Genomic DNA, 25,627 nt, shown 5'->3' on the forward strand with positions numbered 1-25,627 from the left:
AGGGGAACAGCTTCCCCAGCAGATCTTCAGCAGATCCTGCTGATGCCTCACCTAGCAGATCAAGACCAATATGGGTGCCCCAGGTGAAGGTTAGTGGGTCATATTTTAGGTCGTCTGGGTGTGTGGTTTATTTCCTCTCTGGGGTTACATAATTGAACCAGGAATTAAAGGAAGATCCACAGAGACACGCCCCCAAGTCACCATTTTTTAAAGGCATCTGTTGTAAGAAACGAGATAACTTTGCTGCCCTTTGAAAAGTGCTGTTTAAATGAGTGTTACAGGCAACAGTTCTATGTACATTGATTTGTCCCACTAGACGAAGTGGGACTTATTCAAACGTTGGTATCTCCAGGTAGTGATGGGATAGACCTCTGTCTAAAATCCTGGAGAGCTGTTGCCAGTCAGTGCAAGCAATACTGAGCTCAATGGACCAATGCCTTGATTTAGCATAAGTTAGCTACCTATGTTTCTCTTTCCGAATAAATGTTTAGGGAGCAGAGAAGGAGTTGTGTTTTGGGAGGAGGCAACTATGAAGCAAGAGCAGGCAGGAAGATGATACCAGAAGGGTCGGATGCAGAGAGGAGGAGCCACTGGAAAGATTTTAGGGTACATGTTAGCACAGTCTCTTCTTGCAGAGTGAGCAGCAAAAAATGCACAGGCTACGGCCCAACATATAAAGAAGGACTTTGTGACAAGAAAGCTTCCCAGACCTCTACCCTCACTACTTACACACTAGTGTTCTCAGTTGGACAACCTTGCACCCTGCAGATGTTCAGGAAAATGAGAAAATGGCAAATGGTCTAATAACAGAATGGAGCTCTCTCTCTCTGCTTCCGTCTGGAGCAGAAACAGTCAGGTAGAATAGACCTTTATTTTGAACCCCCCAGAAGTCCTTTTTAATGTGCATTCATGATGATTTGTGTTCATGATTGTATTGGGGCAGTTATACGCGATCCTGATTTCAATTGCTTGTGCCTGTAAAAGTTTTTTGGGGGGGCAGACATACTGCTTAATTTCCAATTTATGCATGTCCCATAACTTCCTGCTGAAGTTCTGCAACTTTTCACACCTGACAGCAACAATTCAACAACTGGGGAAGCATCGTAGAACAACCAATGAAGCTCAGTGATGTGTGGACAGTCCAAAATATACCCACCCACCAGTCTGGAGGGACTCTGTAACACAATAATCATCCCAGGTCACTGATGGGGCTGATGGGAGCGCTGGTTCAACATTTTGTGGCACAAGGTTAGCTCTCTCTCAACTCCAACATGGGACCCACTTTTAATTTCTGACAACGATTAGAACCTAGACAGGCAGGCAGCAAGGCTGAATTGAAAGTGTTTGATTGAACCTATCACTGCAAAACTGAGGAAGGAAATTTGAGGGGCACAATAACTGGTAGGACTGGAGAAGGGAATAGTTTGCAAGCTTTGAGTAAATTTGTTTTTCCTTCCTTTTAATGTTTGCTTTGACACCTGGTTTCTGGAATTCTTTGGGGACAAAGGAGCCTAATCTCCACCTAATTTTTAAAAGGAAAAGCACCGCCTCTTAAATCTTCCTGGGTACCACTGTGCCATGAAATAATCCATTCCTTTCTCCTAGATGCACGGAAATGTCCTGAGGCTTTTTACTTGTTTATACGAAAATACTGCATTCTGCACATGCTCAGAGGCACTCCTCCAGCCACACATGACAAGTAGTTTTAGGAAGGAAGCCTCAGATGACACCAACACTGTTAGCAGGTATGTTGTAAATAAGGAACCTTGACTTTGGAAACAGGTTCTGGGGGTTTCTATCTCAGGCAAAACACAGTTCAAATTAAGTCTTGAATCGGACGAGAAAGTTAGCACTTTTAGGGAGGTAGCATGCCTCATACCTTGAGGGAAAGGACTGGGATAAAAAGGGAGGAAGTCTCGGAGCCAGGATTTCTCTAGGTGCCATCCTGTCCCTGAGTCAGTCCCGGATAGCCCGAGGATTCGAGACGAGGTAGCTGGGTCAGTCACCTATCCCAATGGCTAAATTGTGGTTTTGAGGCTAGGAGATGAAAGTTTGTGATCGGAGACTCTGAATCTGCAGCTCTGACTCTCTTCGGGTCAGTTGCACAAGATCACAGAAAAATGCCCCCCTCCTCCTGTGTCCAGCTCTCTGAGTCAAGGCAGGGTGCCCTTTTAACACTCTCATTAAGTGGAGTCACTAGCCACTCGTCAAAAATCATTGACTCCTCTTAAAACACACGCAAACGCACAACGCCCGGGGACCACTGGTCTTCCGGACCTAGCAAAGTCGATGTGTCAGCTTGACAGAAGAACCCACAAATCACTGATTGTGTCACAGGTTGGGGGGGGGGGTGGACCATGTCACACTGCTGACATAACATTCGGGGGCTGATGGGATGAGGAAGGACGCCGTGTTCTCTAGGAAGAGAGGAAAAGGGTGTCAGAGGAAATAAAGAGCCAGCTTACTGGGGGTTTCTGGGAAATTTTCTGGGGCTAAGGATTAATATCCATACAGAGAGAGAGAGAGAGTTACAGGTGCCTTTTCACTTCCTCTGTGCCTGGCAGAGATGAGAAGCTGTGGGGAGGGAGCCAGCCAGGCTGGCTGGGAGGGGATGGGGGGAGCGGGAGAAGAGGGTCGTAATTGGGAGAGACAGTGACACAAACTCCACACAAAAACTGTGCGGTCATCGCCCGGTGCGGTCCGTCTGGGAAAGCAGTATACGGTGGATGGGAAATCTTGCCTCTTCCCACAATCCTCTGCTCTAACCCACAGAGTCGTAGTCCCCTCACGAGAGAACCCAGGAGTCCTGGCTCCTTCAAAGCTCTTTTTACAATTGCATCCATGCGCACGCACTGACCCTGCTTAGACAATTAGTCTTCGTTTTTCTTCCCAAAATGTCCTGGCTTCAGCTTCTTTCCCTTGCCTCTGGTATGGGGGGGGGGGAGGAGTTTGATGGATCTCCCTCCCTTTTATGTTTCCTAGCAACCCACGGGCCTTGTTGTGAACCTGCAAGAGGGTGGGTGGGTACCATTACAAATCTTTCTCTTCAGCAAGTGATTGGAAAGGGTCCTTTGGGGTGATGGGAGAGGCAAGGTAACCTAGTAGATACAGTGCTGGATTTGGAAACAGGTTTAAATCACTGTTCACACACAGAGCGTACTTTGGGCTAGCTGCTGTCTCTCAGCCTAACCCACCTCACAGGATTGTTAAAACGATGAGGAGAAACCATGCTTGCCAATTTAAGTTCCTTGAAGGAAGGAAGGGTGGGACTGACAAAGAGTAATACATAAATAAGGTCCACAGATGAGGCCCAGGTGTGGGGAACATTTGGCCCTCTAGATGTTGCTGAACTACAAGTCTGATCAGCCCCAGCAAGCAAAATTAATGACCAGGGATGATGGGAGTTGTAGTTCAGTCCTCATATGGAGAACCAAAGGCTCCCCACACCTAATCTATGGGAAGGTCCCATAGATGTTGCTGCTGAGTTTATGAGCCCATAGCAGTTCGAAAGAGGACTTTCACAAGACAGCAACAGCCATGGTTGTTTTTAGGCCCTCATTAACCTGCTGTGGAGGATGTGGGTGGCGCTGTGGGTTAAACCACAGAGCCTAGGACTTGCTGATCAGAAGGTCGGCAGTTTGAATCCCCGCGACGGGATGAGCTCCCGTTGCTCGGTCCCTGCTCCTGCCACCCTAGCAGTTCGAAAGCACATCAAAGTGCAAGTAGATAAATAGGTACCGCTCCGGCGGGAAGGTAAACGGCGTTTCCGTGCACTGCTCTGGTTCGCCACATCACCCGGAAGATGTACTACGGCTCCTTTGGCCAATAAAGCGAGATGAGCGCCGCAACCCCAGAATCGGTCTCGCCTGGACCTAATGTTCAGGAGTCCCTTTACCTTTAGCCTGCTCTGGAGCCACTTTTTGCACATAACCACTGCTGCAGCTTTCCAAGTTCTTAGAGTTCAGCGCAGAATCCAATCTGTCTCAGTGCATGGCAGAGCACCCTCCACATGGACTGCAGTCAGGTGGCTAGAATTCAGTGTGAACTCAAAATAAACCTATAAGTGAGCCCTAACTAGAGTGTGAGAATCAAAGCACTTTGGGGTTCAACACCAAGCAGAATCCTTTTGCGAAATCCAGCCCACTGCAGCAAGCAGAAGCAGACAAGGTACACTGAACTTACAGAGCAAGGTAGATTTTGATGGCTCAAGAAAGCAAGTCAAGCAACGTGCTAGGATGAGTTGTGGGTAGAGGAGACACTCTCAGCCCGAAGTTCAGCAAATCAGAATGATGTCAGATCCTTTCACTCCCAAAATGGGGTGCTGAACAAAATTCTACCTTTGCAACAGTAGGTGTTTGCGACATCTATGAGGAACAGATAAGGTCCCCACAACTGCCGCTCCTGCTGTTGGGGCAATTTGGCAATAGTTGCTCTGGAACTAACAGCTCACTTTCCACCACATCTTGCCTGTGAAACGCTTAGCACTCAGATTTGTAGCCTCCGTTCATTTTATCCCTTTGACTCAAGGAGAGTAAGTGCTTCTTAAATTCATTTACATTCGCAACAATTCTGTGAAACGGGTTGCTATTATCCCCATTGAACAGGTTGGGCAACTGAGGCTGGGAGTCAAGTAATTCTCTAAAGAGCGTCCAGAGACTTCAGGCCTGAATGTACCCTTGAACCTAGGCATCCAAGCTTCAGATACAACCTTCGATCCTTGAGGCTGGGGGGGAACACAGGCCTCAGGCCACACCTGCCCTGGCCCTTTCCACCTCTATTAACCCCACACTGCCACCATGTGGCAACTCGCCCATGAGCCATTTACTCCAGGGAGAAAGCGGGTTATTATGATGATGTTTATTATATATTTTTATATCCCGCCTTTCCCCCCCAGACCGGGGCTCAAGGCAGTTTATACAAATTAAAACAATACAGATTAAATACAAAAAGCTGGAGATCTTCCATGGGACAAAATAAAAACTGCCATCAAACCAGACGGTAACATTACCTAGGAATATGGGTGCCCGTTTAAAAATTATATTTTGCTAAGGTCTCTGGTGCCTATGAGATGGGTTTGGGCATCTCCATACTGGGAAAATCTGCATCGGTTGAATGGCCGCCTGAATCTCTGACATGTTAAAGACAGGGGAGTCCTGCTAGGGGTGAGGCGGGATTCGGGGGATGTGCCAAAACATTATAGGGAGGGGTGTGTAGATGGGAGACAATTCCTGGAGGATCTTAATTCCCAGCAGGAGTGACTTCCAGGTCCTCCTTCACACCCAGCAGGAGGTGCTGCCGAAACATAGCTGTGGTGCCCCCAAAATGGAAGAAACGGCAGTTTCACGAGGGAGCCTGAAACCCCCTCCCCAATGGTCTCCAAAGGAAAGAGCGCCTAAATGCCAGGTCCTTGGAAGTAGCTTCGGCGCCGTGAATGGGGCCTGTGTGAGATGACAGCGTCGTAAACGCTCTCCATAACAACGCAGGGAAGCAACGGAAAACACAGGTCAGATACGACTCCGGCAGGGGAGGAGGTGGGGAAGGGCAGGTGTGCGGCAGGCAGAAAGGAGAGACCCACACATGCATGCCCCAAAGCTGTATGGGGTGGGAGGGAGACATTTCTGCCCGTTGCCCTATGTCAGGGGCCAGCAACCTTTTGCAGCTGTGGGCTGGTCCACCGTCCCTCAGAACTTGTGGTGGGCTGGACCATATTTTGAAGGGGGGGAAATGAACGAATTCCAATGCCCCACAAATAACCCAGAGATGCATTTTAAATTAAAAGCAACAGTCTACTCATGTAAAAACACCAGGCAGGCCCCACAAATAACCCAGAGATGCATTTTAAATAAAAGGACACATTCTACTCATGTAAAAACATGCTGATTCCCAGACCATCCGTGGGCCAGATTGAGAAGGCAATTGGGCCGCATCTGGCCCACGGGCCTTAGGTTGCCTACCCCTGCCTTATGTGGTCTTCTAAATGCTCAGCCAAGCCAGGTACACCTTTGCTATCCCTAGAAAAGCATCCCTATCCATGACACTTTCGTAAAACAAATTACCCCTGCCTGCCCCAGGGATGCTTAATTTTTTCCCCCTGTACCAAAATGGACAGTGTCTTACCTCACAGAGTTACATGCCATTGTGCAAAAGTATCAGGTTTCAGCCGGATTTCCCAGTGCCTGAAGGCAAGGTGGTTCTCCATCCTACTTGAAATCTTGCCTACAAGTCCAGCTCAAAGGTACCTTAGGCCCCGAGAAAGAAAATGCATGCCATTTCACACAAGGGAGGGAAATGAGGGGTGCCGACTGAGGGGTGGGGCCTGCACTGAAAACAAACACAACCCTTTTAGGTTCCTTCAAAATTTGAAGAGCCTGGTTGGAATTTCACATGGGATGAGATCTGGCAGAAATCTAGAGATTGCAGGACCCCAAATCAAGCGCACAAAAATCCCCCTGTTTGATCTTCTCAAGGCTTTCCTCAGAATTCCTCAGATGTTTTCCTGAGGTGTTCACTGGAGGCAAAAAATTTGTGGCCACTCTGTGGGATGCCCTCTTTCCTGAGCCAGCAGGGATTATCCACACTTAACTTTTGCCCCAGTTCTTCAAATGTCCGTGCTATAACACTCCATGTCCAAGTGGGGGATTGTTTTTTGATTTTTGCCCTGAGTTTTCCCTGCAAAAACCTGCTCTTTAAAGCTAAATCTGGTTCAATTTTCTACGTTCATAGAACTACAGAATAATAGAGTTGGAAGGGACCCCGAGGGCCATCTAGTCCAACCTCCTGCAATGCAGGGATCTCAGCTAAAGCATCCATGACAGATGGCCATCCAACCTCTGCTTAAAAACCTCCAAGGAAGGAGAGTCCTCCACCTTTCCTTTCTGTTCCAGCTGTTACTGTCAGAAAGTTCTTCCTGATGTTTAGTCAAAATTTCCTTTCTTGTAACTTGAATCCACTAGTTTGGGCCCTAGCCTCCAGAGCAGGAAGAAACAAGTTTGCTCCATCTTCCGTGTGACAGCCCTTGGGATATCTGAAGATGGCTATCACATCTCTTCTCAAGTCTACTCTTTACTCTACTCTAAAGATGCCCAGCTTCCTCAATCATTCCTCATAAGGCCTGGTTTCCAGAACCTTTATCATCTTGGTCGCCCTCCTCTGCACACCTTCTAGCTTGTCAATATGCTTCTTAAATTGTGGTGCCTAGAACTGGACACAGTACCCCAGGTTTTGTCTAACAGAATAGAGTGGTACTATTACTTCATTTGATTGGGACACTATACTTCTTCTAATGCAGCCTAGAAGCCAGTGTGGTGCAGTGGTTAAGAGCGGTAGTCTCGTAATCTGGGGAACCGGGTTCGCGTCTCCGCTCCTCCACATGCAGCTGCTGGGTGACCTTGGGCTAGTCACACTTCTCTGAAGTCTCTTAGCCCCACTCACCTCACAGAGTGTTTGTTGTGGGGGAGGAAGGGAAAGGAGAATGTTAGCCGCTTTGAGACTCCTTAAAAGGAGTGAAAGGCGGGATATCAAATCCAAACAACTCCTCCTCCTCCTCCTCTTCTTCTTCTTCTTCTAATAGCATAGGTTTTCTTCTGCTCCTACATCACACTGTTGACTCATGTTAAGCTTGTGGTCTGCCAAGACCCCTAGATCCTTTTCATATCTACTACTGGCAAGTCAGGTGTTCCCCATCTTATATTGGTGCAGCTGGTTCTTCCCATCTAAGTGTAGGGCCTTACGTTTGCCCCTATTTAAATTCATTTTGTTAGTTTTGGCCCAGTTCTGCAACCTGCTATTGTCATATTGAATCCCAATTCCATCTTCAGTGGCACTCCTCCCATTTCAGTGCCATCTGCAAATTTGATAAGCATCCCCTCAATTCCCTCATCCAATTCGTTTATAAAGACATTGAACGACAATGGACCCAGCACAGAACCCTCAGCACTTGTCACTTTTTTCTAGGATGACAAGGAACCATTAGAGAGTACTCTTTGGGTTTAGTCAGTCAACCAACTACAAATCCACTGAATAGTTACCTCGTCTAACTCACATGTTATTGCTCCATCTGAACGCCACTTGTTGCTAAGAGAAGTTGGACGCAAACTGCTTGGAGGTCACATACTGTAGCTAGTTGACATGCCAGAGTCTCAATCGTTATTCAGGTGAGGCCACACAGACACATTTATTCTAGAACCTTCTGGAGGGACTACAAAAGCCACCACAGTGTAGGCCCTGCTCCTTACACTGATCAATGACTCTTAAGTGAGGGATTTTAATGGACGGGGGGCCACAGACCCAGAGAAAACCAGGACAGATTTTGCAAGCAAATAAATGCCATGAAGACTTTCAGTCTTCAGTGGTAGCATGCTCACTACAGCGGCCAGAATCTAAATTCCTTGGCCTAGAAAGCTCACTGGGTAGCTTCGCTATCACTTTCCCATGAGTAAAAATGTGAGCTAAAGTGAGATGTCTCAAGGGCTGATACAAGGACATGTAAGCACTTTGTTTTAAAGGACAGCCACAGAAATAATTTTTAGCAGCCTACCTTCATTCAGTGCCTTGCTACAGTCCAGTGGGAATCAGAGGGCCACTTACTGAGTTTTTCTGAAAGCAGCCTCAGGAGTCTGGAAATAAGGCTGGAGGGGTTGTGGGCAACCGTGATGAGGTGCTTACAAACAAATTTTTAAGAAAAATCGCCCTCCAAAAGCTGTTTTTTGTTTTTGTTTTTTTGCCCAGCAAGGGTGGAGATTATACGGAAGCAAAACAAACAAACAAAACAACTGAGGGTTTTTGTGGGGGATTTTAATTGCTTCCCTTCCCACCTACCATTTCTCTGCTCCCGAAAACAGCCTCCTAAGGCTGCTTTTCAAAAACATAAAGAAAAAGTTACACACAGCTACATATAACAGCTAGCACAGACCAGAGACTTGAGGCTTGAAACACTGGCTGACGGGAGGTATATGGAATTGTATACTGTATGCTCAAATCTCCCAAGCCTGGAGCTGGAAGACACACATTCCAAACCTGGAGGTATGCTGTCAGGTATTTGACCTTGACCTGGCTCTGACAGCAGGATCAAAACCCATAATAAGTTGCTTCCTGTGGGTACTAGTTTTGTGGAGAAGTGGGGTCTGAGCAATCAGCTGCTCCTATATCTCCCATTTCAGACCGACCGACCATTTCGCAAATACTGGGGATAGAGGAAGCTGAGTTGCCAGTGTGATATAACCTTGTTATCAACTTCTCAACCAACTTCGAGACCAGGGAAGGAGGAAGTTTCATGAGGGAAGAACAACAAAACCTTGGGGGAAATGGAGTCTAGGTTTCTTTCCATGTGCCTTTTAGATGGCATTGAATGGAAGCGCCTGTTCCCCTTCGTCATCGCATAACAAACAAAAGGGAAGGCGAGACCAGGAATTGGTGCAATCTGGGCTTTTCAAGGGGCTGTCCCAAACTGGGCTCTGAGAAATGTCAGTGAATCAGTGAGAATGACCAAGTGCTTCGCTGCAGTTTACAAACAAACAGTTTGGAAATCCTGAACCTCGGCCAAGGAATGAAAATCCCAGCTCACGTCAACGCTGCACAGTAAACGGAAGTATCGTCTGAGTTCGCAGTGACCACAAGGTGCAGAGCTAATGAGTGTTCATTGCTCGCTTCCCCTAAGTGCCCTCTGATGGGAACGGAGGCTGGGATTTCTGGCCCTTGTCAACATTCCTAACTTTTGCTCCTTCCAGCACCCCTGCTGGGGTGAAGTGTCAGATTAACAGTCTTTTTGGACCAACTTATGGGGTAAAGTTCAGCCAGGAAGCTTCTTTGGCGAAGACAGCCTCTTAGATTCATTCTTTCATATATTTATTTTTTAAAATGATTATACAGTGGTACCTCGGGTTAAGTTCTTAATTTGTTCTGGAGGTCCGTTCTTAACATGAAACTGTTCTTAACCTGAGGTACCACTTCAGCTAATGAGGCCTCCTGCTGCCGCTGTGCCAAATTTCTGTTCTCATCCTGAAGCAAAGTTCTCAACCTGAGGTACTATTTCTGGGTTAGCGGAATCTGTAACCTGAAACGCCTGTAACCTGAAGTGTCTGTAACCTGAGGTACCACTGTACTTTATTTGAAAACTTACCTTTGGAGCTGTGCAGAAGCACAGGTGTGCATTGGGAAGTAGCATCCACATATATATTAAATATGGCGATCATTAACATAACTGTTCAGTCGATGGGAATAAAATTTTATTTATTTGTTTCTTTATTAATAAAAATTATTGGTCTTTTTTTTTACGAAGGAAACTCAAAGTGATTTATAGTACAGTATATAAGCAAGCACAAACATTAAAACCAGCATAAAATAAAGGAAAAAGGAAATATAACACACAATCCTATTCTCAAACAACAGGATTTTAACATCCCACCCACTCAAGGAGGCCGCAGGTAATTAAAAGCCAAAGACCTAGTGAAAATGAAATATTTTTGCCTCATGCCTAAAGATATGGAACAATGGTGCCAGGTGAGTCTTCCTTGGGAGAGCATTCCACAAGTGGGGAGTCATCACTGAAAACTGAGGATAAAACATCCTTCTCACACAGCCATTGTATGGTCAAAAATGGGATGGAGGAGGAAGATGTGGAAAAGGGGGACCAAATCAATTTTGCAGGATCAAAGCCACTCTGGCAATCCAGTAAGAATAGCAGAAGTTAAATGCAGTAACTAAAAAAAGAAAGAAAGCATAAAACTAGTCTGGGAAATCCTGGCATGAAGGATCAGAGGTAGCACCATCAACACAAGTGTTGGGGTGTCATGTGTACTGTGAGGAGGTGAGGTGTAATAACACAAATAATTTTTTAAAAGCCTGATGTGGAACCCCTCTTCGCCCGGCACAGAAAAGATTGCAACTTCAGCACCAGGTGAGCCACTTTAGGGAAGGCATTCCATAACTGGGGCACGACTGCTGAGGAAGTCCTCTCCCTTGTGAGTGAAGAGCCAACCTCTGACACAAGGAGGCCGTCAGAGAAGAGCCTGAGTAGAAAAACCTAACAAACAGAGAGGGTTATCTGAGGAGCCTCATACAATTCTTACGGATTTTCCTTTGAGGAGCTCAGTGGGTGTGAACCCCTTGCTACCTACCAATGCAAAGTGTTGTCTGCGGGTCTCAAAGTTTGTGGGAGTTTTTGGTTTACAATTAGAACCAGCTCCGGGTAGATTTTGGAGGCAAGAAGGTTATAGAGCTGAATACTCTCCTTCTTCACACTTTTAGGGGCCAGGAAGTCAGTATTGGCACTGGGCTCAAATGCACCAAAGTCTCTTTTTGGGGGCGGGGGGCAAAAAGGAAGCCAAAGTGGAGGACTGGAGAATACAGTCTTACAAAAGCAGGCACACAGGTCCTTGCTCTCTCATGTCTTGCCAAACACACACACACACAGAGGAAGGGAGGGAGGGACAGCCTTCCCAGGTAGACAGTTTCTGTCTGTCCATTGGAAGGCTTGTCTGTCCAGCCCTCCAGCCGGGCGGGCCCCAGACGTACAGTTTCCCCCAGTGTGACTCAGGCATAAACACAGCCCCAGGCCAAGGTGTGTGTGCTGTGAGGTGGCGTGAGGGGGTGTGTAAGTGTGTGTGCAATCGGAACTTTACCATCAGCTCAACGGAGCGAGTGGCGCGTTCCGTATGTGTGTGTGTGTGTGAGAGAGACAAACGTTTAAACTGATGTCTCATATGCTCCCCTGTTTTTCTTGGTTGGGGGGTAGAGGAGGCACTATGAACCATCTTCTGGCCTGTAGTAATTTTAGCCTGCATGTCCTAATGGGCATTGGGGGGGGGGGGAGTTGGTCTCACTCCCCTCAAGTGGTCTGTCTGTCTGTCTGTCTCTTATGATGTTTCCGAAGAAGGCACCTTGGAATTTTATTGCAACAATATCTCTTCCTCTCCCTCCCCCCCCATACAAGTAAAAGAAATTCTATTTAAGAATTGGCCATATATGGAGCCAGACTTCATGGCTAGGTCCTTTCATTCCCAATGTGGAACTGCAGGCCTTACAAGGTCTCCAAAAATCCCCAAAGGGGAACAGAATCCAGAGAAGTACCCCCAGATACTTCAATAGCTACTCTGAAAGGTCTCGTGAGAATTAACCTTCCTGAAGCATCTTCTGCTGATTTCCCATGTTCTGGTTGTTCCCAGTTCAGCCATATAAGTGGCAAGCTTGGTGCCTTATAAAACCTATTACAGATCAGGTTTTTCTCCATCTTAGATAAGCTGTCTGACTTCTGAATCATGTTCAGAATAAAGGATGCCACCAGTGCAAGAGGTTAGCAGAAACCCGGCTTGCTAAATTGCACCACTTCAGCATGTAATATCTAAGCAGTCCTTTATTGCTAGTATTTGGGAAATGTGATATATACCTCAGGTTCCCTCTGGACATCCTTTTTATTGTGCATTTGTGCATCAGGGTGGTCATAAGCCTGCAAAATACTGTTTGTGCCTGCTAAAGTTTTGGGGTTGATGTGTTGCTTCATTTTCAACGACCCGTAACTTCCTGCTGAACTCCTGTGACTTTTTACACTGCAATATTCTGGATTGTTGCTTTCTGCCCCACTTCCATTGCGCTATAGAGCAAGGGTGGCAAAAATGCAATAACATTGGGGAAGCATTGCAGATCGAGTAAAGCAGATTGATGTGCGGACAATCCAGTATCAATTCACCATTAATGCGCTATTATAGTGTCAGTGGCAATAAAAATATTTAGCAAAAAAATGGGAGGGAATTACATGTTGCAAAAAAACAACAACCCACCAGCTCTAATATGAGAAGTAGTGGTGCAATTAGGCGATTTTAGACTCTGGGTGGAATGGTCTTATTTGGGGAGTGCTCTTTAAATTGTAATAATCACGGTTTTACTTACTTTAAAATGTAGTAACCAAGCTTTGCTGCATTTAAGGGCTCTCCTGTTCATTCTGCTGTGTGGCCCGTGCAGGGCACTGCTCATGAGAAGATGATAGGCTGATTAGGAGGAGAGGAGAAAAGGAATCTGGTGAGAAATCAGAATGTAGTCTTTTCATTCAAACACAGTTCAAGACTTGATCTTGAATCTGCTGCAAGCAAGCATGGAGGGCTGTTGTAAGCCCTCCCCCCCCCCCCAGTTCCCTTGTACCTTGGGCAGGTGTCCTTGATTTGGTGTGTCACAGCGGAGAGTAAAAGCTGCATGAAAGCCATTTGATCTAGAAGTTGTGGGCACAATGCCTGGCATTCGGGGAAGGGATGTATCTCATATCATAACACGTCCCTGCCGGGTGAGACCAAAGGCCTATCTAGTCCAACATTCTGCTCTCACGGTGGTCAACCACATGCCTGTGGGAAGCTCAAAAGCAGCACATGAGCCCAAGAGTACACTTTCATTCATGATTCCCAGCATCTGGTATTCAGAAGCATATGGCCTCTGATTCTGGAAGCAATACACAGCCATTGTGACTAATCTCATTTTAAAGCCAGCTAAATCGGCAGCCATCGCAACATCTTGTGTGGACAATTCTATAGTTTAATTACATGTACACAGAAGTACTTCTTTTCGTCTGTCCTACTCGGGTTAAATTGGATGGCTCCAGGTTCTAGCATCACGAGAGTGGGAGGAAAACCTGTCTCTCAACTATCCGCTTTCTGCAGGCATAGTTTTATAAACTTTGTTCCCCTTTTTTTGCTCTTCCCCACGTAAAAGCCCCAAATACCATTACCCATTTGCGTGCATTGGGGCAGGGATACTCAAGATGCTCAGAGGCAAACATCCGTATCACTTCACATTCCAAAAGTGTGCTGTCATTTAAATAATTTCTAAAATAACTTGAGGTGAGAAAAGTGAGTCTCAGTTCCACCCTCGTAACAACCTTATAACCAACGTTATGCTCAGTGCATTTTTCTGGGGGTACTCAAGGGTACATATTACCAGCACCTTCCCCCCTCCCCCCAATGTTAAAAGTGTGGCACTGACTGTAACAACATGGTGAATACCAGAACCTTTTTTTTCTTTAAAAAAGAGCACTGGTTATGCTTATTCTCTAATTATGAACAAATGTAAGCAAGGCACAGAACTGTAACAGAATTCAGCTCCCCAAGAACCCCAGCTTCCCTTTTTAAAATGTTTCTATCCCTCTTGAGGGCAAAGCTAGACTTGAACCTGTGTTGGCAATGCCTTGTGTCATCATGGGTCACCTTGCAATTTTTTTAGGTGCTCGTTGGGTTGAGAACACTCTGTGCATGGAAGACATATAACAGCAAAACCCGGGATGGAATGTCAAGGAGCAGGGTTGGTGCCAAGGAAAACACAAGCCGGATGGGCAAATATTTGGCCATGAGGTGATGGGGGAAACCTTCTCTCCGCCTTTGGCTTGACGCCCATGGGGGCTTTTCCAATGGCACACCAACTCGGTGGAATGACTGTCAGAGCAGGGTGCCCAGATTAAGCAACTCGGAATGGATCCAGCCCCCTGCGCAAGGGAAGGGGACCTGGCAGAGGTCATATACATGTCCTTGCCCGCACACAGGTTAACCAAATTTTTCAGGCCTTTGAGGCTTTGCAAAGAGTCACATGTACCATCTGCCTGAATCATTAGCAAAAACAGTGCACTGCTTGTGGCAAAAAGGTTCCTGTTGACTATTTGGTATGCAGTGTGGACCATAAATAAGGGGAGATATGTGGACATACAGGCAACCAGGCCAATGTAGGATTTATCACTAATAACCCCTAACATTATAACCACAAAGCCCCCAATTCTGTAACCAGAATGAATTATGAAAATGATTTCATTCATTTAGATTAAAAATCCACTTTGTCCTACAGATGGACAACATCTTTGAAACATTTCCTCCTATTACCTTGCTCCCTACATTTAGAAATGGAAATATTTATTTATTTTTATTTAATCAATCCTATAAATATATCTCAAAAGGGTTTAAAATAAGGAATCAAAGAGTCTGCCTCCCGAAGACATCCTTTTAATTATGCACTCATGATTATTTGTGCTGATTATTGTATTGGGGTAGTAATACACAATCCCACTTCCAATAGCATTCACATATACAATCATTTCTGCGGCAGACGCACTGCTTCATTTCCAATCAGCACATGTCCCGCAACTTCCAGCTGAAATCACGTGACCTTTCATCCAAGAAATGCTTTTGTTTACTTTTGTTTTGGTATCACTTTTCTTGTGCTATAGTGCAAAAGTGCCCCTTAAGAGGGCAGTAATGCAAAACACTGGAGAAGCATCGCAGAACAATTAATAAAGCGTAAAAAGGTAAAGGGACCCCTGACCATTTGGACCAGTCGTGACCAACTCTGGGGTTGCGGCGCTCATCTCGCTTTATTGGCTGAGGGAGCCAGCGTACAGCTTCAGGGTCATGTGGCCAGCATGACTAAGCCGCTTCTGGCAAACCAGAGCAGCGCACGGAAACACCGTTTACCTTCCCGTCGGAGCGGTACCTATTTATCTACTTGCACTTTGATGTGCTTACAAACTGCTAGGTTGGCAGGAGCAGGGACTGAGCAACAGGAGCTCACCCCGTCGCGGGGATTCAAACTGCTGACCTTCTGATCGGCAAGTCCTAGGCTTTGTGGTTTAACCCACAGCGCCACCCGCGTCCCATTAAAGATGTGTAGTACTGTATAAATCCGCAACTAATATAATATTATGGGTTCTGTAACATGGTGCAGAATACCCCTGCAAACACTTCCGCCCCGTCTCTCCCCCCACCCCAGTCTGGAGGGACTCTCTGAAATAACAAAGAGTCAAATACATACAGCAGAACAACACAGCTATACAGGTAATATGAACAACATGCAAATAAATTCTTCAAACCATCAGACTGCAGAATATTAAAAATAATAAGCAGTACAATTCAGCAACCAGCAGCTGGGGAATGCCCAGACAATGAAGGATACTTTCAGCAAACATCTAAAATGTACTCAGACCTGCAGAATGGTTATACCGCTCAGAATGCAGGTACCTGGGGGCTGGTTTGCAGCGCATAAATGGGACAAGAATTGGGGTGCGCAAACCTGGATGTGCCCTTACTTTGCGCAAGGAGAAGTGGAAGGCCACACAAAATCAGGACAGGGATCAGGTGGCTGGCTATCAGTGTGCCAGGTACATGGAAACCCCAGAGAATATTCACACATTGAACCTTCAGGCCTATGCTTAAGCTGTTCTAAGGCTACCCCTAATGTGTTGATGTGATACTAGGGACTCAGCTACACTGGCAAAGAAAAAGCGCTTTATAAGCGTTGTTGATGCACCCTAACACCGTGTCACCAGATGGCGCTGTGAAGTTCCATTTTTGCCAACCCGATTTCTCATACAAAGTTTAAAACGCGTTTAAATGAAACACTTCTTTGATGTGTCTAGATCCAGCCTAGCCTGCAAACACTGACTAGACTGCTAGAATCAGCTGCTAGAATCAGCTGCAGGTCCCTGTTGGGTATGTCTGCACTTCTGGATAACCTATGTCTGCCCCCAGAAATCCTTGTAAGAAATATTTAAACATCAGTTGCCTTAACTGCCAGTCATTAATTCAGTTTCATTTATTAGAAATTCTACTACTCTCTATGCCTTTTCATATAACAGGAAAATAAAAGAGAACTGTAAAACGAAATACAATTAAGTGAGACATAAAGCAACTCTAAGTGGATATAATACATCACTAGCTACCAGGGCTTCCTCATTTACATATAGCCACTTGCTAAAATGCAAAATGGATTTAGCATGCTTAACAGGTTCTTAAAACCGATGGGATTAAAAAACGGAACTGTTTCTTCAGAAATACACAATTAAAAAATGCTAGGAAGCCATAAACCATCTGATATGCAGATACAAAATTAGAATAAAAGCATATCACAGACACGTGAGGTAAAATGTGTTACTCTGCAAATCACCATGGCACACTATGAAATAAAATGTGTTACTCTGCAAATCACCATGGCACACTATGAAATAAATAATAATGAATAAAACTGCAAATAATTGATGCTATTTTGATTTGTCAGCCAATTTGCTCTCTGTTCCAGAAACTGGCTCCCAACTCACATTCTTTGCCCTTTCCTGTCTATGATACAGAGCTTGTAGGACAAATGTTACTACTGGTTTCAACACTTTATAAGAATGGGTGGCTAGAAGGAATTTTATACTCTGAGGTAAAAGATAATGAGTCTTTTCCTATCAGCAGGGGTTCCAACCGCTGCAGTCTTAAAAGCTACCAAAAGGAATAATAAAACAAGCAATGGAGAAAGAAAACCTTTCATGTTTCCAAAGTTACACGGTCAGAATTGACTAAGGTCTTGTCCACATTATGGTGGTAAAACCTGGGTCTGAAGAGGACAACTGCAAACCGCAGGTGGGGGTGGCTTTATAGGACGGACAACTCCTCCATTAAAAAGAAATAAACAAATCTTAACCTCACATATTGGAGATGGCTAGCCCAGAACCCTTTTTCCATGACATGTTTAATTTCCATGGAGATTGAATGCTTTTCCGTACAAAATAAATTCAGTCACGTCAGCTTTCACCTAAAGGGTTGAAACGCATTTGTTCTTAACATTCGTCATACTAGTTAGTGGATAAAGCATTTGATTGGCTATAATACTACATTTATTATTGTATTAAAACAATTACCACCATTATTTTATTGTATCTCAATTTGATATTTCTCATGTATTGTGGCATTAGTAAAGTTTGTATAGCCATCTCTTTACAATATTTTAGAAGCAGTAAGTTCCAATTTTTATTCCCACCCAACTTTTTCATTTTTAATCATCTGCTTTTGGAGGCTGGGGCCCTACACCTCTTGCTGTGGATCTGGTATGAAATACTACAGCCAAACACAGGCTTACCTCCTCTGTGAGAGCCAAAACTAAAAAGCAGCAATGTTCTCCATCTTCTTCTTTCATGGCCATTATAATTATTATTTAAACTTATATCCCATCCTTCCTCCCCAAGGAGCCCAGGGCAGCAAACTATAACACTGACACAATTAAAGCATCTCAAAACAATTCCTATGCAGATGCAAACTTTGAACAACAACATAAACTTAGCACAGGGTGCTTCATCTCAGCAATCCTCTAAGCAGGTTAGACCTTATGGATAAGGTGGGTTATAAATCTAGCCTGTACAGTACGAAGCTGGGTCCAGAAGCAGGTTAATAATACTTAGTTCCCCCTGAAATCAATGGGACATAAATCATGCCTAACTTGTCCCACTGATTTTAATAGAAGTGCAATTAGAGTTGTGCCAAGTAAGTTATACTCAAAGCAGACCCACTGAAACTAATGGACCTAAGTTAGTCACATCTAATGGATCAACTCTGGATATGATTAACAACAGCTACAACCCTCAGTCTGCATCCAACCTTTTCTTGTTGCCCGTGGGAAGCTATGAGCTTCAACATTGAGCCTGGCTATGTGTGAGTTCTTGTATACGTAACTGTGCATTCAGTTGTCTGCTGAAATGCAAAGAGCAGTACAGGATTATGTTTCATGCAACTTGGGTTGGTTTGTGGATTAAAGTAATTTTGTGTATGCTTTCCTTCATGAGGTTTGGTTGGCTGCGCGTTCTTGTTTTCATTGGTAGAAATATGGGAGTGGGTAACCGTGGAACTGGAATTTATGAATCTGTATATTCTTCTGTGTGGGGATGCGTGTGGTTCTTTGCTTTGCTGCCTCTGTGTGTGTGTGTGGTTGCGGTTTTTTCCTCCTCAGGCAGAACTTTCACATGCCATGAATGTATGTATAAAGGCATAACGGGATCGGTTAGTGGATCTGTGCATATGTGTGTGGTACTTTGCTTCTGTCTTCACGTATGCATAATTATGAATGTTTGCAGGTACGTGCTTTTGGCTAGCCTGCATGCACCCATCTGCATGGTAGCAGAAGCACCCAACTGCCACAGCATGTAGATAAGTGTGCAATTGCATCATTCTGTGTGTCTTTCATGGGTGTGTGAGTCCCTCGCTCCCTTTGCCATGCCTGAAAAACTGAATTCCTTGGTGTGTAGCTGTGCATTTTCTACGACGAGGTATATGTGTGGTTCTTCCCTTCACTCTCTGTGTGTGCATATTTGTGGATGTGTACATAGAAATGGAAAGTCTGTGTATTTTCCCATATGAGGGACGTGGATACCATAACTCTGCGTAAGCACATTTCTATTATTTATCACAACATGTATATCCTGCCTTTCCTCCAAGGAGCTCAAGGTGGCGGTCCATAGTTCTCCCCCCCCCTCCATTTTGTCCGCACAACAACCCTGTGAGGTAGGTCAGGTTAAGAGACAGTGGTTGTGTACACACCATACATTCAGAGCACCCACACACAAATCACAGGGAAGTGCTGTTTATCCCTCACAGAGCTACGATTCCCGGCACCTGTAATAAACTACAGTTCTCAGGTTTTTTTTGGTGAAGGGGAACTGCGTGTCTAAAGTAAGGTGTGTCCACAGGCAATGACTGGTCCAAGCTTCATGGGTGACTGGAGATTTGCACCCTGGTCTCCCAGGTGCTAGTCCAACCCTGTAGACACCATCCCATACTAGAAATCTATAGAAGCGGGTCCATGATTGTGTGTTGCTTCTGCTGCCTCCCCCAGCCCCGTGAACCACCGTCTTGAGGAAGAACTGAGTCCATGCCTGTTTCATATTATATGCATTATGCATACCCAACCGGCTAGCAGACGAGGAGTTCCTCTTGCGTAGGTGTGGGGGCCTGCAATGTCAAGTGTGCGATATTGGATCCATCTCCCCATGTACGCCACTAGGTATATCCTTTTGCTTGTGTACTTTTTGATTGTTATCTTCTTTCGTTTGGAGGCGGCTGCCAAAAAGCCGAGGCGGGGGATCCGATGAATCTGGAATGGCTAAGGGAGCGGGGGGGGGGGAGGCAGGGGGCGGTAGGGTAAAAGCGAAGAGGGAACCCCCGAGGTGGGATATATCAGGGGAGGGGTGAAGCCCCCCGTGGGTCTTCTGGGCTGCCTGAAGTCCTCTGCGTCAGTTGCCCAAAAGGTCACTGTGGTCAGCGTCTGCCGGCTTTTATTGTTTGCATTTTCCTCAGACACTGCCACAGCAAAAGGCTATGATGAGTCTCCGTCCCGGCGTCGTTTGCCCCCACCCTGGCTCTGACCCCCACCTTGGGGGGAAATGGACTCACTATGAAAATATCAAACCCGAGGAAAAGAAACAGCCCCTGAGCAAGAGACAGAGAAGGGGAAAAAAAGACCACAAGGCTTTAAACAGGAGGTGGGGGTGGATGGGAATATTCATCATGCAGCCCCCCTTTCCTCCCAGACTCTCTCCCCCCTCCCCGCTTTAAAAATTTGCCGAAGGCTCTGCCAGATCAAGGGGAACGCTTTCCGAAATCCATGGTTTCATTTATGGCTCTTACCTCCAATACCACATTATGCTACTGCAGAAATTTAGGTGAGGGTTCTTTCCAAGGGAGAAGGCCTATCATCGAAACGCATGCTCTAAAACGTCCCCGGGAGCTAGTCTGCCACCATCTAAATCTTCGGGTGTTTAAAATGTTTTATTTCCCACCTTTTTCAGCAATACCGCTTCCCAAAGGGGACTCTCAATAACTAATTACAAAGCAAGGCATAATAAAAACGTAACAACAACAAAAACAGCCTAATAATAATAAAATTGTCCAGTAGCACCTTACAGACTGGACAATTTTTTATTTATTTTGACTGCCTCAGACCAAGACAGCTACCTACCTGAGCCTAATAAATAATAATAATAATAATCGCAAATTAAATGCCACCAACTGTTTAGGTCAGAGGTGGCAAACTGGTTTTGGTCAAAGAACAAAACAAATCCAAACTACAGGTCAGTTTACCTGTTTAAAAAATTATTTTTCTTCTAAAATTATTGGCATTTTGAGGGACTGGATCAAGCCCCCAAATAGGTCTGGCTTAGCTGAGCAGAAAAGCTTAAAACTGATGCAATGTGGGTGTCAAAACAGAAGTGTCTGCAGAAAGTATATCAGAGTCTGAGGTCTACTATAGAAAAGGGCTTGTATCCCCGTTGCCTGCACCTCAATTTGCAAGGCGTGAGCCCCTGGAGCAAGTGGTTCTTCAAGATACCATCGGTCTCAAAGCATTTATGGCTTAAACCATAAGGTCAAAACCAATTCCAAGTTGCACCTAGAAACAAATCTGGTTAGTAACCCGGCCAGTGTAGTTTTGAACCCGTTGGTGATTGCAAACCGCTCGTCAGAAGCAGCCCCACGTACAACACACTGCAGTCGTCTGAACTCAACAGCTCTTGTTTTTGTTGTTGTTGTTGTTTAGTTGTTTAGTTGTGTCCGACTCTTCGTGACCCCATGGACCAGAGCATGCCAGGCACTCCTGTCTTCCACTGCCTCCCGCAGTTTGGTCAAACTCATGCTAGTAGCTTCGAGAACACTTTCCAACCATCTCGTCCTCTGTCGTCCCCTTCTCCTTGTGCCCTCCATCTTTCCCAACATCAGGGTCTTTTCCAGGGAGTCTTCTCTTCTCATGAGGTGGCCAAAGTATTGGAGTCTCAGCTTCAGGATCTGTCCTTCCAGTGAGCACTCAGGGCTGATTTCCTTAAGAATGGATAGGTTTGATCTTCTTGCAGTCCATGGGACTCTCAAGAGTCTCCTCCAGCACCATAATTGAAAAGCATCAATTCTTCGGCGATCAGCCTTCTTTATGGTCCAGCTCTCACTTCCATACATCACTACTGGGAAAACCATAGCTTTAACTGTGTACATGTAAATACTATTTCACACGTTACAAAACTCCTATGTTGAAATCACTCCTCTGTAGGAAATATCTAGTACGTAGTAGACAGGCATAGGGGCAAGATTTCAGAGCAGTGTGTGAAACAGAATTTTGGAAGAGGAATTGAGGCTCGCACCAGCCGCCTCAAGCAGGCCCAGAGCTCAAGCAGCCCAGCTGCAGCCCATCAAAGCATGGGGCGGGATGGGAAACACAGTCCGCTTCTGGGCTGTCGCAATCTAGAAGGCATGATTTAATAATATACTGTGAAATTTAGGTTGAGCAACTAAAGCAGACTTCTTGCTTTTGCGCAGCTAACCTGCTTCCAAAGAAATCCCGGAATTTTTTGTGTCAAGAAAATGCCCTGAGAAGGGTGGGATAATGTTGATGCCGGATGATGCCCTGTAATCTCTGTGCAAGCAAATAATAATTCTTCAGAGGTTCTGTTTAAATTTGTGGTTATTAAAAAGGCAGGGGGTTGGGAACACAAATGCTTGGGAAGCAGTGATGCTGTATTATCTCCACGCAAATTTTGTGCACGCTAATCAGAATGAGTGTTCAATAAACAGGCCTCTCTGGAAGAGCTCAGTGTCTCTGTCACTTTGCACAGGGGCTGCTCCGAAGGAATATTTGTGAAGCAATTGCTGTCAGGGGTGGCGGGGATCCAATCCCATGCAGGAGACCCATTTGCTCAGGTTATTTCCTATGGGGAAATGGGCTTTTTTCCCTCCCCAGCGCTCCAATGGCTACTAGCCACTGTGGCTATGTTTTACCTCCACTGTCAGAGGCTGTGTGCCTCTGAAGACCAGTTTGGAAGAATCGCTGTTGCAGTCATGTCTAGCTTGCAGGCTTCCCACAGGTATCTGGTCGGCCCGCAACTTTTCATACCACTTAGGGTCCCTCCAGACTGGTGTTTTAGTGCAGGCGTATTTTAAAACATGCTCTTGACAGAATAACAGTGCGCTAGTTGTGGATTTATTATGCTTCCCCAATGCAATCACATTATTCCTGTCCGGCGCAACAAAAAATAAGAACATTTGTGGTTCAAAATTATTTTAGAGTACATGAAAAGCCACTGAGGTTTTGAAGGCACTAGAAGGAAATGTGGGGGGGGGGGGAGAACTGATTGTTTCTAAGATGAACATCCATAGAATAAGTTGGCTTAGCATGGGGAGGGAAACTAAGGCCTGAGGGCCGGATCCGGTCCAATCGCCTTCTAAATCTGGCCCACGGACGGTCCGGGAATCAGCGTGTTTTTACATGAGTAGAATGTGTCCTTTTATTTAAAATGCATCTCTGAGTAATTTGTGGGGCATAGGAATTCGTTCATTTTTTTTCTTTTCAAAATACAGTCCGTCCGCCCCCCACTAGGTCTGAGGGATGGTGGACCGGCTCCCTACTGAAAAAGTTTGCTGACCCCTGGCTTAGGGCAACTTTCTGTCCTTCCTTTCTCTCTCTATACTGTATTTGCACTAGTCCATTGTCACACTGGCAATGGACTGTGCATGTTCCAGGGTGAAGGAAGCACCAGAGACAGGCAGGTGGTGGGTAACCAAGGTGGGCTTGCAGTGATGGGAGCATTGGGCTGCACAGTCAAGCAGGGTGGAGAGAATGAATAAGCTAGGCTTGCAGCACAGAGCAGGTTGAGTGAGGGGTCTGGGTCCAGTAGTGCAGGTGAGCTGCGGAGGTTTGGTGAGAAAATGGGGAGGGGCTTTGGCAAGAAGTAATGGGGAGTGGTCTTTGGTGAGGAATAAGGGGGAGGCGGCATTGTGGGGAGGGTTGGACCCTTCGAATTGAGCAGTGGCATCAGTCCCTATGTTGTTTGTGGTACCTCGGGTCACAGACGCTTCAGGTTACAGACTCCGCTAACCCAGAAATAGTACCTCGGGTTAATAACTTTGCTTCAGGATGAGAACAGAAATCATGTGGCGGCAGCATGACAGCAGTGGGAGGCCCCATTAGCTAAAGTGGTACCTCAGGTTAAGAGCAGTTTCAGGTTAAGAACGGACCTCCAGAACCAAATAAGCTCTTAACCCGAGGTACCACTGTACTGTATAGCAACATTTTTATGCTACTTTAGTGTTCAAGGTGCTTCACATACATGATCTCAGTACCTTGTACGGAAGTCCTGTAAGGTGGGTCAGTATTATTATTCCCCTCACATGGCAGATGGAGGAGCTGAGCTTTCATAAGACCACCTGGTAAGTTTATGGTAGAGGTGAGACTTGAATGTCCTGTTTCACAGCTGAGTAGTTGATCCCAAGTATAGTCCCTTTTATTGAAGTGTGTTCTTAGCCACTAGTCATCATTGTTGCCATAAACCTATTTGTACGTTCACATTTGAAAATGTGGAAACAGTGAAAATGTGGTCAGTATGTTGCTATTATGCACACACATACACACCTAAATTGTGAAAGGGGATGTTACAATGTAATGTAAATGCCAGAGAGAAACCACTAAACTTCTCTAGAAATAATCACAATTGTCTTACCACATATTGGACATATAACAAACAGCACATCTATGTGCTAGGCCCTTGCATCCATGCTATGAACACAAATGCACATGACAGACTGGTGTAAGGGAGAAGGCTTGGGTGTGGGTGGGTGCATGCACGTATGTATGTGTAGATGAGGCAAACATTTCCCTGTAAGGGCGACACTTAGTGCAAGAATGATTCTATACTTGGTACAGCAGATACACAACACTTAAGAACTTGCCATACACACATTCATTGCAGCAAGAATGGAATTTTCTGTGCTATAAGACACCACACACCGAACACAAGAAAACAGCAATGGGTGCTATCCAACTGAATAGATCCACTGCACAAGGATTTCAGCTTGTACAATGAAACTTCCCCTCCCTCCTCTTTCCCTGCACCCCTCCGCCCCCACCAACACCCTTCCCAAATCTGTTCTGGAGGGTTGTGGGGAAACCCTGAACAGATTGGGGGGGCATGAGGGCTGTGAGGAAAGGACTGGGGTGAGTGGGTAGGGAATGTTCCTTTGTGCAGCCAAACGTACTTGCGCTAGCAGATGTATTCAGATGGGTGAATATACCTGCAACAGAAATGCTACTCTGAGTAAAGACATCTGGGTCCAGATGCTACAGTTATTCCATGACACAAATAACTGTGTGGGACGGCACAGAAATATGCATGTTAGCACGCAACAATGCATACTCCCACCTACTTATCTCCAAGCTCGCATTGCATGGGTGTGCTTGTGTACATTTGTGTGTATTCATAGTGCATTTCCTGCGTGACATTTGTGTCTGTGTGTAGGTATGAGCGTTTGTGAGTGGGCAGTTATATACAAACACTGCGATGAGCATGTATTGTGAGTGGAGCGTGTGTGTGTCTATGCATATTTTCCTAGATCTCCTTTCCCCTTTCCAGCCACTGACTGTGCACACTCTGGTGTGAATCCCATCTCTCTCACCGTCCCGATGACACAAGAGCCTGGATTACAGTGTGCGCTGCTGACGGCAGAGTTTGGTCCTATCTAAACATCCCCCTTGACGCTTCCTGCCACGTCAGAGCTACTGGGGTGGGGGGAGAGAGAGCTGGCATGTCCAACCGCAGAGTTATGACTCTCCTGGGGGCTGGACAGGGGAGCTATAACCACAAGGAGCAGCAGTTCACAGACAACAGGCAGCCTAACCTTAGGCGATCTGATCGCTAGGTAGGTCAATGACGGGTAGACAAATATGAGCAGATGGATGTGCAGAAAGGCAACTCTTTTCAACATCTATTATACCACGCATGGAGTATAGTCTAAAAAATGCATTTGAGAAGCGTTTTTAAAGACCACACACAGCACATTAAATGAAGTTCTGAGAGTCGTACATATCGGCACACTCAACTACAAAC

At 45.7% G+C, this 25,627-nt stretch overlaps 1 protein-coding gene and 1 long non-coding RNA gene across 9 annotated transcripts in view; one reads left to right on the forward strand and one right to left on the reverse strand.

Annotated features, from left to right (window-relative positions):
• IL11 (interleukin 11) overlaps positions 1–25,627 on the reverse strand; it is a 64,220-nt gene that overhangs the window by 26,907 nt on the left and 11,686 nt on the right. For 2 of the 8 annotated variants that reach the window (XM_083409218.1, XM_083409222.1), the window contains exons 2-3: positions 12,883–13,008; positions 6,118–6,316 (exon numbers count right to left, since the gene is read on the reverse strand). The gene's annotated coding sequence lies outside the window, so the exon portion shown is untranslated. Of the gene's footprint in view, positions 1–6,117; positions 6,317–10,267; positions 10,698–12,882; positions 13,009–13,131; positions 13,564–17,421; positions 17,489–19,671; positions 19,873–25,627 lie in introns of those variants that run through there. The other 6 variants (XM_083409223.1, XM_083409224.1, XM_083409221.1 and 3 more) reach the window with 6 other exon arrangements.
• On the forward strand, positions 3,904–9,944 carry LOC310662373. The gene is made up of 3 exons (XR_014504273.1): positions 3,904–4,347; positions 5,284–5,503; positions 9,159–9,944. It is a non-coding gene; the product is annotated as an uncharacterized lncRNA (long non-coding RNA).

This window comes from Podarcis tiliguerta, assembly GCF_965153285.1.
Source record: "Podarcis tiliguerta genome assembly, chromosome: 13".
Classification (NCBI taxonomy): Eukaryota; Metazoa; Chordata; class Lepidosauria; order Squamata; family Lacertidae; genus Podarcis; species Podarcis tiliguerta.